A 15,823-nucleotide genomic window follows, 5' to 3' on the forward strand; every position below is an offset into this window, starting at 1 on the left:
GCCTCTCCCGTTGCAGAGCATGTGCTTCAGGCACGTGGGCTTCAGTAGTTGTGGCACGCAGGCTCAGCAGCTGCGGCTCACGGGCTCCAGAGAGCAGGCTCAGTAGTTGTGGCTCACGGGCTTAGTTGCTCTGCGGCATGTGGGGTCCTCCCAGACCAGGGCTCGAGCCCGTGTCTGCTGCATTGGCAGGCTGACTCCCAATCACTGCGCCGCCAGGGAAGCCTTAGAGCCACATTTTTGAAATCACTAATATCTAGGGATGCTGCTGTCTTATGAAAGTTTATGTGTAACTTTGAAACACAAAACTTCAGTAGGGACTCATATTTTGGGGCTCTTTATTCAGTTAGCAGTTATTTACTGAGCTGCCATCACTGAGTGGTGAGTACACAAATCAGGTGCCTGACGTAAGGCAGATCATGTTTCTAGTGGGAGATACAGACAATAAACACATTAAAAATTAATGGAAAAGATCATTTTAGAGAGTGATAAGTGCTTTAAAGACAATAACCAGGGTGAAGTGCTAGCACATTACTTGGTCCTGGTGGTTGCGTAGGGGGCCACTTTGATTTTGTGGCCAGTGAAGTCCTCAGGAGAAGGCAGTTGAACTGAAACCTCACTGTGCAGGAGGACCAGACATTTAAAACCTGGAGTTGGGAGGGGCTTGATGAGTTCTAGAAAGAAAAAGAAGTCCAGAGTGGGGTAAGTGAGGACAGAGTAGAAGAGAAGGGGCTGTAGAGGTAGACAGGGCTTCCCAGGCAGAGTTACCTTTTGGGGGAGGTCTCTGGATGGTTTTAAGCAGAAGAGTGACAAGATCTGATATCTGTGTTTTTAAAAGAACCTTCCAGTTGTTATGTGGAAAATGGGTTTTAGGGGAGAGAAGCGGAAGCAAGAATAGTATGAGTTAGGAGACACTGTAAGAGTCCACGTGAGAGATGGATGGTGGCTTGGACCAGCAGTCAGATGGACAAAGCAGATAGATTGGGAAATATTGGGGGGACAGGACTGCCAGAATTTGTAGCTGAATTGGATTAAATTACTACAGCAGATGTGAATCAACAAGAAAGATAAGATGATGATGCCACATAAACTGCCTCAAATACAGATCTTTTCCTGCAAGTCTAATGCTTTAAAAGAAGAGTGGTATCAAAGATTCACATTAGCGCACCAGGCGTAAGTTAGGGAGCCATGTCCACTATAACTTAATTCACACATCAGTAACAGAAGAGCAAACTTGCTTACCAAGTTAATGAGCTCTTCATTTTTATTATCTAATAACTCTGTCGTAACCACCAAGCCCACAACAACAGTAAGAGTTTGTCTTGAGGGGTTAATAACAAACTGGGGGAGTTAATCATCCCATTTACTTGATCATTACCCCTCAGGAAATTCTCATCTTAGTAATAGTATTTTTTGATGTAATGTTTACTGTGAATCGCTTTTATGTCATAATGATTGTAATGTTCAGCAGAGCAGAACACGTTTCAATCATATATTGATGTTTCACTTTGGAATCATGGAGAAAATATTTCCTTTTTGTAGCTATTACATGTAAAATGCCTTTTGATAAAGGGTTTTGCAAAGCTTTCTTTACAAAAGAAATGAGTAACTAAATGTAGTCACAGTTTTGACATTTTGACTTTTGTACCAAAGGTAGCAATTCATTTTGTGAGGACTTGGGATTTAATATTATAATATTTGGTTTGTTTTAAATTTTCAAGGTATTTTTATTTTTGCTGTATAAAGAAAACATTACTGTTAATGTAATAAATACCTCATTAGTCTCAGTTTAGTATTTTGGGGTAAAGTAGGCAAGATAAGGATGAGTTATTTTTATATTCTAGAAATAAGGGTTTGCTAAGGAACTGATGAGGTAAAGAGAAGGGAAATATTTGTGTTTTTAATAAACATTTTAAAAACTGAAGTATAGTTGATTTGCAACATTGTGTTTCAAGTGTACAGCAAAGTGGTTCAGATATATATATATATATATATATATATATATATATATATATTTTTTTTTTTTTAGATTATTTTCCATTATAGGTTGTTACAAGATATTGAATATAGTTCCCTATGCTATACAGTAACTCCTTGTTGCATATCTATTTCTTATATAGTAGTTTGTATCTGTTAATCCCATACTCCTAATTTAAACCTCGCCTCTCCCTTTTCCTTTTGGTAACCATAAGTTTGTTTTATATGTTTCTGAGTCTGTTTCTGTTTTGTAAATAAGTTTGTTTGTACTGTTTTTTACATTCCACATATAAGTGATATCATATAGTATTTGTCTTTCTCTGTCTGACCTATTTCACTTAGCATAATGCCCTTCAAGTCCATCCATGTTGCTGCAATTGGAAAAATTTCATTCTTTTTTATGGCTGAATAGTATTCCATTGTATACACATACAACATCTTCTTTATTGATTCATCTGTCGATGGACACTTAGGTTGCTTCCATGTCCTGGCTATTGTAAATAGTGCTGCCATGAACATTGGAGTGTTAAGATACTTTCAAAAAGTACTGCATAAGTAGATGGATGTCACTGAAATTAAACAGGTGGGTGGTGGTGGTGTGCAAATTGTCTGTTGGTTCTTGTCTGTTTATTAGGGCAGGTGTAGCTGTACTTTAATTTGATAATACATAGTGAATTTATGTTACAGTGTACCAGATAGCCCTGTATCACTGGGTAAATTTTATTGTTTTTGTTTTAAGAATAAGATGCTATAAGTTGAAATGGGTTTCCCTATGAAAATGTAAGTTAGTATCAAACAAGGAATTCTGTACAAGTTTATTACTTGGAATGTAATTAGCTCTGTGTGTCAAATATTCTTTAGTATAATCTCACTGAAAGTTTTAGGAGTATTTTAGTGAGCAAAGTCCAGAAATAGGAAGTAAGCTTTGCAAACTACTTTAAAAATATATACTTTAAGAATTATGAAAATAAAGAAGAAATATTAAAATTGCTGCAGTTGGTATACCAAAAGAATGTTTTGGTATTTCATCTGGTTATCCTTTTTTTAAATTAATTTTTATTGGAGTATAGTTGATTTACAATGTTGTGTTAGTTTCAGGTGTACAACAAAGTGATTCAGTTATACGTATAAACATATCCACTCTTTTTTAGATTCTATTCCCATATAGGTCATTACAGAATATTGAGTAGAGTTCCCTGTGCTATACAGCAGGTTCTTATTAGTTATCTATTTTATACACAGTAGTGTGTATATGTCAATCCCAACCTCCCAATTTATCCCCCTTGCCCCGTTCATCTGGTTATTCTTCAGAAAGAATTGTGGTTCTGGTAGCCCAAGGCGATTCTATTCTCAAAGTGACACACAGTAAAAAAAAAAACCAAACCATAAGTTGCCATTATGAATTATGTTGCTCCTTTTAAATCTACTTGAACAAAGAGGAAAGCTCTGGAGAAGGTGGTGTGGTAGGTATGAAGATGATCATGGAGCAATCTTTTCCGAAAGAATTTATATCTAGTTGTGGAGGGAGAGTCCTGCTTACATTCACCTGAGCTCTTCGTGTTTGTGCCTGGAAGGGTGACTGCACCATGCCAGGAGAGCATGCAGTAGGCAGACTAAGTCCAGCCTTGAGAAATTCCATAAAATTTGGCATTTGGACTGACTTTTGAGGGAGCTGTAGAATTTCGGCAAGTGGAAATGACAGGGTGCAAGAGCTTTGAGGAAAGCGATGGAGGTGGGAAGTGACAGCACCTCTTCTGGCTCTGCTGTTATAGGCAGGGATTGTGTCTGTCACTTTCCTGGTCGCTGGTCAGCAGCTTACAAAGTGCCCTGAGCAGAGAGGCTGCTGAACAAATACAGTCGCGTGGATGTGCAGTGTATCTTTACACTGACGGTATACAGATTACTAATGTGTATTTGAATCAGTTAAACAAGGTAATATAATCACATAAACTATATTCACATTATGATGTCTTAGCAGTCTGTTCTATTCACTTCACATCTCATTTGCAATTCCTGATTTGATTGCTGCAAGGCAGAAGGGGAAATAACATCTTTGGTAGGAAAAAGAAGTCAAAAGAGTTTCTCTGGATAAGTGTTGAGAGATATCTCTGAGATGAGTTTTTGGTTTCTAGTCTCTTGGTCTGGAAGTCTGCAGAAGGATGGTTGTTTTAATGTTTCTATTTTCCAATATTTGGGGGCTCGCTTTAGTGGAGAGGAATACTAAGAATTTTAAATGAAGACATTTAAATGGCTGTATTTTTTTAATCAGAAAAATTCCACATTCAGAATAAATCCTTTTGTATGACATGGAGTCAATTTTTTAAAAATGTATATAGTGTTTTTAAAAAATAATTTACTGGTGTAAAAAACTTGGTTTCTTATATATCTGATTTTTGTTTTGTGTTTCTAGTCTCCTGGTCTACTAGGAGTCTATACATGAACAGTTGATTTAATGCCTCTGTTTTCTTATATTTGGGGCTCACTTCAGTGGTAGAAATTCTAATCAGATTTTTTTTTTAATTTTTAAATTTTATTTTATTTATTTTTTTATACAGCAGGTTCTTATTAATCATCAATTTTATACACATTTTTATTTTTATTATTTTTGTATTTATTTTTAACATTTGTATTGGCGTATAATTGCTTTATAATGGAGTGTTAGTTTCTGCTTTATAACAAAGTGAATCAGCTATACATATACATATATCCCCATATCTCCTCCGTCTTACGTCTCCCTCCCACCCTCCCTATCCCACCCCTCTAGGTGGTCACAAAGCACAGAGCTGATCTCCCTGTGCTATGCGGCTGCTTCCCACTAGCTATCTATTTCACATTTGGTAGTATATACAACTCCATGCCACTATCTCACTTCATCCCAGCTTATCCTTCCCCCTCCCCGTGTCCTCAAGTCCATTCTCTACGTCTGTGTCTTTATTCCTGTCTTGCCCCTAGGTTCTTCAGAACCATTTTTCTGTTTTTTTTTAGATTCCATATATATGTGTTAGCGTACGGTATTTGTTTTTCTCTTTCTGACTTACTTCACTCTGTATGACAGACTCTAGGTCCATCCACCTCACTACAGATAACTCAATTTCGTTTCATTTTATGGCTGAGTAATATTCCATTGTATATATGTGCCACATCTTCTTTATCCATTCATCTGTCGATGGACACTTAGGTTGCTTCCATATCCTGGCGATTGTAAATAGAGGTGCAATGAACATTGTGGTACATGACTCTTTCTGAATTATGGTTTTCTCAGGGTATATGCCCAATAGTGGGATTGCTGGATCATATGGTAACTCTATTTTTAGTTTTTTAAGGAACCTCCATACTGTTCTCCATAGTGGCTGTATCAATTTACATTCCCACGAACAGTGCTAGAGGGTTCCCTTTTCTCCACACCCTCTCCAGCATTTATTGTTTGTAGACTTCTTGATGATGGCCATTCTGACTTGTGTGAGGTGATACCTCATTGTAGTTTTGATTTGCATTTCTCTAATGATTAGTGATGTTGAGCATCCTTTCATGTGTTTGCTGGCAATATGTATATCTTCTTTGGAGAAACGTCTGTTTAGGTCTTCTGCCCATTTTTGTATTGGGTTGTTTGTTTTTTTGATATTGAGCTGCATGAGCTGCTTGTATATTTTGGAGATTAATCCTTTGTCAGTTGCTTCATTTGCAAATATTTTCTCCCATTCTGAGGGTTGTCTTTTGTCTTGTTTATGGTTTCCTTTGCTGTGCAAAAGCTTTTAAGTTTCATTAGGTTCCATTTGTTTATTTTTGTTTTTATTTCCATTTCTCTAGGAGGTGGGTCAAAAAGGATCTTGCTGTGATTTATGTCATAGAGTGTTCTGCCTATGTTTTCCTCTAAGAGTTGATAATGTCTGTCCTTACATTTAGGTCTTTCATCATTTTGAGTTTATTTTTGTGTATGGCATTAGGGAGTGTTCTAATTTCATTCTTTTACATGTAGCTGTTCAGTTTTCCCAGCACCACTTATAGAAGAGGCTGTCTTTTCTCCATTGTATATTCTTGCCTCCTTTATCAAAAATAAGGTGACCATATGTGCATGGGTTTATCTCTGGGCCTTCTATCCTGTTCCATTGATCTATATTTCTGTTTTTGTGCCAGTACCATACTCTCTTGATTACTGTGGCTTTGTAGTATAGTCTGAAGTCAGGGAGCCTGATTCCTCCAGCTCCATTTTTCTTTCTCAAGATTGCTTTGGCTATTCGGGGTCTTTTGTGTTTCCATACAAATTGTGAAATTTTTTATTCTAGTTCTCTGAAAAATGCCATTGGTAGTTTGAGAGGCATTGCATTGAATCTGTAGATTGCTTTGGGTAGTATAGTCATTTTCACAGTGTTGATTCTTCCAATCCAAGAACACGGTATATCTCTCCATCTGTTTGTATCGTCTTTAATTTCTTTCATCAGTGTCTTATAGTTTCTGCATACAGGTCTTTTGTCTCCTGAGGTAGATTTATTCCTAAGTATTTTATTCTTTTTGTTGCAGTGATAAATGGGAGTGTTTCCTTAATTTCTCTCTCAGATTTTTAATCATTAGTGTATAGGAATGCAAGAGATTTCTGTGCATTTATTTTGTATCTTACTACTTTACCAAATTCATTGATTAGCTCTAGTAGTTTTCTGGTAGCATCTTTAGGACTCTCTATGTATAGTATCATGTCATCTGCAAACAGTGACAGCCTTGCTTCCTCTTTTCCGATTTTGATTCCTTTTATTTCTTTTTCTTCTCTGATTACTGTGGCTAAAACTTCCAAAACTATGTTGAATAATAGTCGTGAGATTGGACAGCCTTGTCTTGTTCCTGATCTTAGAGGAAATGGTTTCAGTTTTTCACCCTTGAGAATGATGTTGGCTGTGGGTTTGTCATATATGGCCTTTATTATGTTGAGGAAAGTTCCCTCTATGCCTACTTTCTGGAGGGTTTTTATCATAAATGGGTGTTGAATTTTGTTGAAAGCTTTTTCTGCATCTATTGAGATGATGGTATGGTTTTTCTCCTTCAGTTTCTTAATATGGTGTATCACATTGATTGATTTGCATATATTGAAGAAGCCTTGCATTCCTGGGATAAACCCCACTTGATCATGGTGTATGATACTTTTAATGTGCTGTTGGATTCTGTTTGCTAGTATTTTGTTGAGGATTTTTTCATCTATGTTCATCAAAGATACTGGCCTGTAGTTTTCTTTCTTTGTGACATCTTTGTCTGGTTTTGGTGTCAGGGTGATGGTGGCCTTGTAGAATGAGTTTGGGAGTGTTCCTCCCTCTGCTATATTTTGGAAGAGTTTGAGAAGGATAGGTGTCAGCTCTTCTCTAAGTGTTTGATAGAATTCGCTTGTGAAGCCATCTGGTCCTGGGCTTTTGTTTGTTGGAAGATTTTTAATCACAGTTTCAATTTCAGTGCTTGTGATTGGTCTGTTTATGTTTTCTATTTCTTCCTTGTTCAGTCTCAGAAGGTTGTGCTTTTCTAAGAATTTGTCCATTTCTTCCAGGTTGTCCATTAATTTGGCATATAGTTGCTTGTAGTAATCTCTCATGATTCTTTGTATTTCTGCAGTGTCAGTTGTTACTTCTCCTTTTTCATTTCTAATTTTGTTGATTTGAGTCTTCTGTTTTTCTTGATGAGTCTGGCTAATGGTTTATCAATTTTGTTTATCTTCTCAAAGAACCAGCCTTTACTTTGATTGATCTTTGCTATTGTTTCCTTCATTTCTTTTTCATTTATTTCTGATCTGATCTTTATGATTTCTTTCCTTCTGCTAACTTTGGGGTTTTTTTCTTCTTCTTTCTCTAATTGCTTTAGGTGTAAGGTTAGGTTGTTTTTTTGAGATGCTTCTTGTTTCTTGAGGTAGGATTGTATTGCTGTCAACTTCCCTCTTAGAATTGCTTTTGCTGCATCCCATAGGTTTTTGGTTGTTGTGTTTTCACTGTCATTTGTTTCTAGGTATTTTTTGATTTCCTCTTTGATTTCTTCAGTGATCTCTTGGTTATTAGGTAGTGTATTGTTTAGTGTCCATGTGTTTGTATTTTTTACAGATTTTTTCCCCTGTAATTGATATCTAGTCTCATAGCATTGTGGTCGGAAAAGATACTTGATACGATTTCAATTTTCTTAAATTTACCAAGGCTTGATTTGTGACCCAAGATATGATCTATCCTGGAGAATGTTCCATGAGCACTTGAGAAGAAAGTGTATTCTGTTGTTTTTGGATGGAATGTCCTATAAATATCAATTAAGTCCATCCTGTTTAATGTATCATTTAAAGCTTGTGTTTCCTTATTTATTTTCATTTTGGATGATCTGTCCATTGGTGAAAGTGGGGTGTTAAAGTCCCCTACTATGATTGTGTTACTGTCGATTTCCCCTTTTATGGCTGTTAGCATTTGCCTTATGTATTGAGGTGCTCCTATGTTGGGTGCATAAATATTTACAATTGTTATATCTTCTTCTTGGATTGATCCCTTGATCATTATGTAGTGTCCTTCTTTGTCTCTTGCAGTAGTCTTTATTTTAAAATCTATTTTGTCTGATATAAGAATTGCTATTCCAGCTTTCTTTTGATTTCCATTTGCATGGAATATCTTTTTCCATCCCCTCACTTTCAGTCTGTATGTGTCCCTAGGTCTGAAGTGGTCTCTTGTAGACAGCATATATACAGGTCTTGTTTTTGTATCCACTCAGCCAGTCTGTGTCTTTCGCTGGGAGCATTTAATCCATTTACATTTAAGGTAGTTATCGATACGTATGTTCCTATTACCATTTTCTTAATTGTTTTGGGTTTGTTAATGTAGGTCTTTTCCTTCTCTTTTGTTTCCTGCCTAGAGAAGTTCCTTCAGCATTTGTTGTAAAGCTGGTTTGGTGGTGCTGAATTCCCTTAGCTTTTGCTTGGCTGTAAAGGTTTTAATTTCTCCATCAAATCTGAATGAGATCCTTGCTGGGTAGAGTAATCTTGGTTGTAGGTTTTTCCATTTCATCACTTTCAATATGTCCTGCCACTCCCTTCTGGCTTGCAGAGTTTCTGCTGAAAGATCAGCTGTTAACCTTATGGGGATTCCCTTGTATGTTATTTGTTCTTTTTCTCTTGCTGCTTTTAATATTTTTCTTTGTGTTTAATTTTTGATAGTTTGATTAATATGTGTCTTGGTGTGTTTCTCCTTGGATTTATCCTGTATGGGACTCTCTGCGCTTCCTGACTTGATTAACTATTTCCATTCCCATATTAGGGAAGTTTTCAACTATAATCTCTTCAAATATTTTCTCAGAGCCTTTCTTTTTCTCTTTGTCTTCTGGGACCTCTATAATTCGAATGTTGGTGCGTTTAATGTTGTCCCAGAGGTCGTTGAGGCCGTCCTCAATACTTTTCATTCTTTTTTCTTTATTCTGCTCTGCAGTAGTTATTTCCAGTATTTTATCTTCCAGGTCACTTATCCATTCTTCTGCCTCAGTTATTCTGCTATTGATCCCTAATAGAGAATTTTTAATTTCATTTATTGTGTTGTTCACGATTGTTTGCTCTTTCGTTCTTCTAGGTCCTTGTTAAACGTTTCTTGTATTTTCTCCATTCTGTTTCCAAGATTTTGGATCATCTTTACTAAAACCAGTCTGAAATCTTTTTCAGGTAGACTGCCTATTTCCTCTTCATTTGTTTGGTCTGGTGGATTTTTACCTTGCTCCTTCATCTGCTGTGTGTTTCTCTGTCTTCTCATTTTGCTTAACTTACTGTGTTTGGGGTCTCCTTTTCACAGGCTGCAGGTTTGTAGTTCCCGTTGTTTTTGGTGTCTGCCCCCAGTGGCTAAGGTTGGTTCGGTGGGTTGTGTAGGCTTCCTGGTGGAGGAGACTGGCACCTGTGTTCTGGTGGGCAGGACCATGTCTGGTGGTATGTTTTGGGTTGTCTGTGAACTTGGTATGATTTTAGGCAGCCTCTCTGCTAATGGGTGGGGTTGTGTTCCTGTGTTGCTAGTTGTTTGGCATAGGGTGTCCAGCCCTGTAGCTTGCTGGTTGTTGAGTGGAGCTTGGTCTTAGCATTGAGATGGAGATCTCTGGGAGAGCTTTTGCCGTTTGACATTACGTGGAGCTGGGAGGTCTCTGGTGGACCAGTGTCCTGAACTCGGCTCTCCCACATCAGAGGCACAGGCCTGACACCCGGCTGGAGCACCAAGACCCTGTCAGCGACATGGCTCAGAAGAAAAGGGAGAAAAAAAGAAAGAAAGATAGAATGAAAAAATAAAATAAAGTTATTAAAATGAAAAATAATTATTAAAAATTAAAAGTAAATAAGAAAAGTAATAAAAAGAAAGAAGAAAGAAAGAAGAGAGAAACCAAACCAAAAAACAAATCCACCAATGATAACAAGAGCTAAAAACTATACTAAAAAAAAAAAAGTAACCGGCCAGACAGAACCCTAGGACAAATGGTAAAAGCAAAGCTATACAGACAAAATCACACAAGAAGCATACACATACACACTCACAGAAAGAGAATAAGGAAAAAGAAAATATATCTATATATATAAAAAAAAAGGAGGAAGAGAGCAACCAAATAATAAACAAATGTACCAATGATAATAAACTTTAAATACTAAACTAAGATAAACATAAAACCAAAAACAAATTAGATGCAGAAAGCAAACCCCAAGTCTGCAGTTGCTCCCAAGTCCACCTCCTCAATTTGGGATGATTCATTGTCTATCAGGTATTCCACAGATGCAGGTACATCAAGTTGTTTGTGGAGCTTTAATCCGCTGCTTCTGAGGCTGCTGGGAGAGATTTCCCTTTCTCTTCTTCGTTCGCACAGCTCCTGGTGTTCAGCTTTGGATTTGGACCCGCCTCTGCGTGTAGGTCGCCTGAGGGCGTCTGTTCTTCGCTCAGACAGGACGGGGTTAAAGGAGCAGCTGCTTTGGGGGCTCTGGCTCACTCAGGCTGGGGGGAGGGAGGGGTACGGATGCGGGGCGAGCCTGCGGCGGCAGAGGCCGGCGTGACGTTCCACCAGCCTGAGGTGCGCCGTGCGTTCTCCCGGGGAAGTTGTCCCTGGATCACGGGACCCTGGCGGTGGCGGGCTGCACGGGCTCCCGGGAGGGGCGGTGTGGAGAGTGACCTGTGCTTGCACACAGGCTTCTTGGTGGCGGCAGCAGCAGCCTTAGCGTCTCATGCCCGTCTCTGGGGCCCGCGCTGATCGCCACGGCTCACGCCCGTCTCTGGAGCTCGTTTAGGCGGCGCTCTGAATCCCCTCTCCTCGCGTGCCGCGAAACAAAGAGGCAAGAAAAAGTCTCTTGCCTCTTCGGCAGCTCCAGACCTTTTCCCGCACGCCCTCCCGGCTAGCCGTGGTGCGCTAACCCCTTCAGGCTGTGTTCACACCACCAACCCCAGTCCTCTCCCTGCGATCCGACCTCTGAAACCCGAGCCTCAGCTCCCAGCCCCCGCCCACCCCGGCGGGGGAGCAGACAAGCCTCTCGGGCTGGAGAGTGCTGGTCGGCACCGCTCCTCCGTGCGGGAACCTCTCCGCTTTGCCCTCCACACCCCTGTGGCTGCGCTCTCCTCCGTGGCTCCGAAGCTTCCGCCCTCTGCCCCCCGCAGTCTCTGCCCACGAAAGGGCTTCCTAGTGTGTGGAAACCTTTCCTCCTTCACAGCTCCCTCCCACTGGTGCAGGTCCTGTCCCTATTCTTTTGTCTCTGTTGTTTCTTTTTTCTTTTGCCCTACCCAGGTACGTGTGGAGTTTCTTGCCTTTTGGCAAATCTGAGGTCTTCTGCCAGCGTTCAGTAGGTGTTCTGTAGGAGGTGTTCCACATGTAGATGTATTTCTGATGTATTTGTGGGGAGGAAGGTGATCTCCGCGTCTTACTCCTCCACCATCTTGAAGGTCTCTAATGAAATTTTTAAAGAATACATTTAAGAAGCTTTATTTTTTTAGTCAGAAGAATTCCATGTTCAGTGTGAATCCTTTTTCATATGAAATGGATCCCTTTTTTTTTTTTAGCTTAAATAGTCTTCTTAGAATGAACAGGTTTCAAAAAGTTTGTACTTTTGTGTATTGGATTCACTTCATGTAGAACCTGTTAAGTATTCTGCTGCCTTTATATTAATCCCATTAGAGCATCCAGTGGAAAAGTCTATGCGTACCTCTCAGCATTTTGTTCTAGAACCCTATCAGGCTTGGAGAATAGATAATCTGGAAAATTGTTTTTTGACAAAATATAAAAATATGAGTTTGTTCAAACGGAGTCCATGGTAAGCTAATGACTATGAATGAGTGTAGATCTACTTCTGTGTTTGATGAGAACAAGCATATTTGACATAGAAAATATGGCTCTTGTAAATAATCATGACAATGGATTTTTGGGGGCAGGTTTTAATTTCAGTGTTGGTATTTCATTATGTTGAGTGTTCAGCCATTTCACAGCTTGTTAAAGATCTATTTCAAGCATTTGTTTTTCCTTCTGAACAGTTTCCCAGCACCTAATTATTAAGAGAACACACAGTATGTAGAACAAATTCACATGTGCAGAACTGACAATCCCACAAGTGTTATATTCTTATTTGCACTACGGTCTTATTCATGTTGGGTAAAATCCATGCATTTCTCTAAATTTCTCTTCCTTTCCTCATGGAGCCTCTTAGCAGGGATGCAGTACGTGATATTGCAGGCATGCTGTCAGGAATATTGAAAAGGCTAATAAGAACCTCACACTGAAGAATTACATGGAAAGAAAAGATTCAGCACGAACTGTCAATCTTTTTTTTCTGGTCTTTTAGGTTCTTTGACTTTCTTGTTGGCAAAATGTGGCTCTCTTTCACCTGCCATTCTAAAAAACTCAATCTTCCAAGGATTTGTTTGACAGGCCCTATGCTTAATATCAAGGTCTGAACATTTAGTTTCTTTCTCTAGAATGTTCCATTCCCTCAGATATCAGAGCTTTCAGTGGGTCCTTACCTTGTTGGAAGTAGTAACAGTTTAAGGGATGCCATTAAGCCAGAATCAGCCTGCGTTTGCTAATGATTACCAAAGGAACAGTTACTATTCCCTGTAAGGTGATTGCAAGGAAACCAGAGAGCGTGTATTTCTCAGGCAAAATCAAGGACTAACCCTGTAAGCTTCAAAGACCTCATCACAGTGAGGCTATTGCTGTGTCATCCTAGTCCAAACAAAAGTATACCTGGAATAAAAAGAGGCTTGCTATGAATATAAATTTTCTGCAGATAAAATACAGGCCACAAAATGGCAAAGATGTGTTAAAAGTTTTCTGTATGTGCATTGTACTTTTATAGATGTGTATCTATCAGAAGAGGCCTATATCCTTCTCCTTATACGTAAGATGCAGAAAGTATGAGAGTGACTAGGTTAATAACATTGTTTTGCAAAATGGGTGATAATGAATGACTTTGAAACATAATTTTGAAAGAATGAGACTAAAAACATCAGGTACATGTGGCGATCCATTCTCTTGGAAGAAGTTAATAAAGTCTACAACTGAAACATGGACTTATTTTTTATTTTTTATTTTTTTTAAAGATTTATTTATTGATTGATTGATTACTATGTTGGGTCTTCGTTTCTGTGCTAGGGCTTCCTGTCGTTGCGGCAAGTGGGGGCCACTCTTCATCGCGGTGCGCGGGCCTCTCACTATTGTGGCCTCTTTTTGTTGTGGAGCACAGGCTCCAGACGCGCAGGCTCAGTAGTTGTGGCTCACGGGCCCAGCTGCTCCGTGGCATGTGGGATCTTCCCAGACCAGGGCGCGAACCCGTGTCCCCTGCATTAGCAGGCAGACTCTCAACCACTGTGCCACCAGGGAAGCCCCCATGGACTTATTTTTAAAGAAGGCACCTTCTGGACCAGGCAGCATACACTGGATTAGTAAATGCTGCCAAGTCTGGTAGAAGTGAAAACAATAGTCCAGGGATTAGCCTTAGATTGTGTGAGTCTTTCCGTGGCTACAGCCCCTGCTTTAACTCTCTTCAGATGGAAAGATTGAGGGGATTTTTTGGGAAGGAGACAGAAACGTAGATAGAATTATATAGGTAAATGGACAGGTGAGAGAGAGAGGGAAAGAGAGAGAGAGAGAAAGAAAGAGAGAAAGAGAGAGAGAGGACAGATTATTTTAGATTATTTTCATGTTTCATATAAAAATTAAAATAGATAATTCCTTGATAAACTTGATTTATATAAATCCCCTCTATGGATTTTGGTCACTTACCCCATGCCAGGATATAGGGAAGAAAGCCTCAAAGGGAGTATATCAACATGTGATTTATCCAAATTTGTATTTTAGAGTATGAGGGAAATTGATATTAGTTCCATGTCATTTACCTTTAATGTATAATGTAAAGCACTAAGTAAGTGCCTTCACTGTAATAGCTTTTGAGTCAAAGGTTACAGGCATTTCACTCACAGAAACCCATGAAAACAACTGCATTTTTTTCAGTGTCTAGGTTTTATGTCAGCAGAAAAATAAAGGGATTAAAACTCTAGCGAGGAAAATCAGCAGTTCACCATACTTCCTTGAACAAGAGTATTTTTCTTAGAATGCTTTCATCAAAATTGCCTCCAGTACATACTTAATTTTCTTGTAGTAAACCCACATTTGGCCAGCCAGCCTTAAAGATCCTAAAGGAAATTAATAAACATTGTTTATACTTGTGGAACTATTGAGAATGGCCAGAAAGCAGTAGGAACCTAAAAAATTATAATTTTTCATATCATTTTCCTTTTCCTGATTATGGATTAAAGAATTTTCTTTGTGACATGAAAAAGATTTGGAGCTGTTGTTTGCCCTGTATATCTGCATTTTACACTTCTCTGGCACCCTCACGTACTTGATTCTCTTTACAGTGAGTTCTTAGAGATCAAGGCAAGACATCCTGGGGGAAAAAATCTAGGAATAATCTTTTACATAAGGCAATAATTCATACATTTTGATTAAACATGTTTTTTTTCACTTCCTAACCGCAAGATAAACACAAAATGTTTTAAAAGGGTAGGGAAAGATTGTCATCAATTCCTTAGATGGGGTGGTACCTATAATGATGAGAGTTAATAAGGACATAAAACTCCTTAAGACTAATTGTTATGTTTACTTAAATATCAGTTATCTTTCTAGGCACTCCTGTAGCCATTGGCAACTCTAAAGATTTCTATGTGGTGTTGATCTCAGCAAGGACCTAGGTGTCATCCATACAGGTTGATGAACAGAAATGCTAAGTAGCTTCCAAAGAGGAAGAAGCAAAGGGAAAAGAGCCCCTCATTTCCTTTCTGCCCCTTCTCTCCACCAGGATCTGTGCCTTTGGAAAGAAAGTCAGAGGGCATTTTCCCTGGGTTAGTTGTAGAATGCTATCTTCAGCCATAGCTTCGTAGAGCATTTAGCCAGTCAGCAGGCCAGAGAGCCTACCGGAACTGTTGGAAGGAATATGTGAGGGGAACACTCTCAAACTCTGGTCTGTCTTGAAGTAACTCAGTCCAAATTTTGAGTAGCTCAGCTACTCTGGTATCCACTGGACTCCCCTGCAGTCCCTCTGTGCCTTACTTTGCACGTTGACTGAATACGGCGTGCACTCAGGCACCATCATGCACACTCATCTTTGTGTTTACCCTCTAGTTCATAGCCCTATCAATTCTGTACTCTAAAATCATTTAGTATCTTGTTCTCGGTTGCAAACAACAAACTGATTCTGGCTAACTTGGGCAGAAAAATAATCTGCTGAAGGATATCTGACAGCTTGCAGAATTGAATGGAAGCCTGGACAGCAAAACTTGGAGTTATGGCAGAAGCCTGGGAATGTGGACAAGCTGAGTGAGACAGCCCGTCACGCCACAGAAAATGTTCTGGT

At 39.1% G+C, this 15,823-nt stretch overlaps 1 protein-coding gene across 6 annotated transcripts in view; it reads left to right on the forward strand.

The window, feature by feature from the left end:
- The window catches only part of ANK3 (ankyrin 3), a 562,075-nt gene that overhangs the window by 131,966 nt on the left and 414,286 nt on the right, over positions 1–15,823 (forward strand). The gene's annotated exons all lie outside the window — the stretch shown is intronic.

The sequence above is a fragment of the Balaenoptera borealis genome, assembly GCF_965194805.1.
Source record: "Balaenoptera borealis genome assembly, chromosome: 10".
NCBI lineage: Eukaryota > Metazoa > Chordata > Mammalia > Artiodactyla > Balaenopteridae > Balaenoptera > Balaenoptera borealis.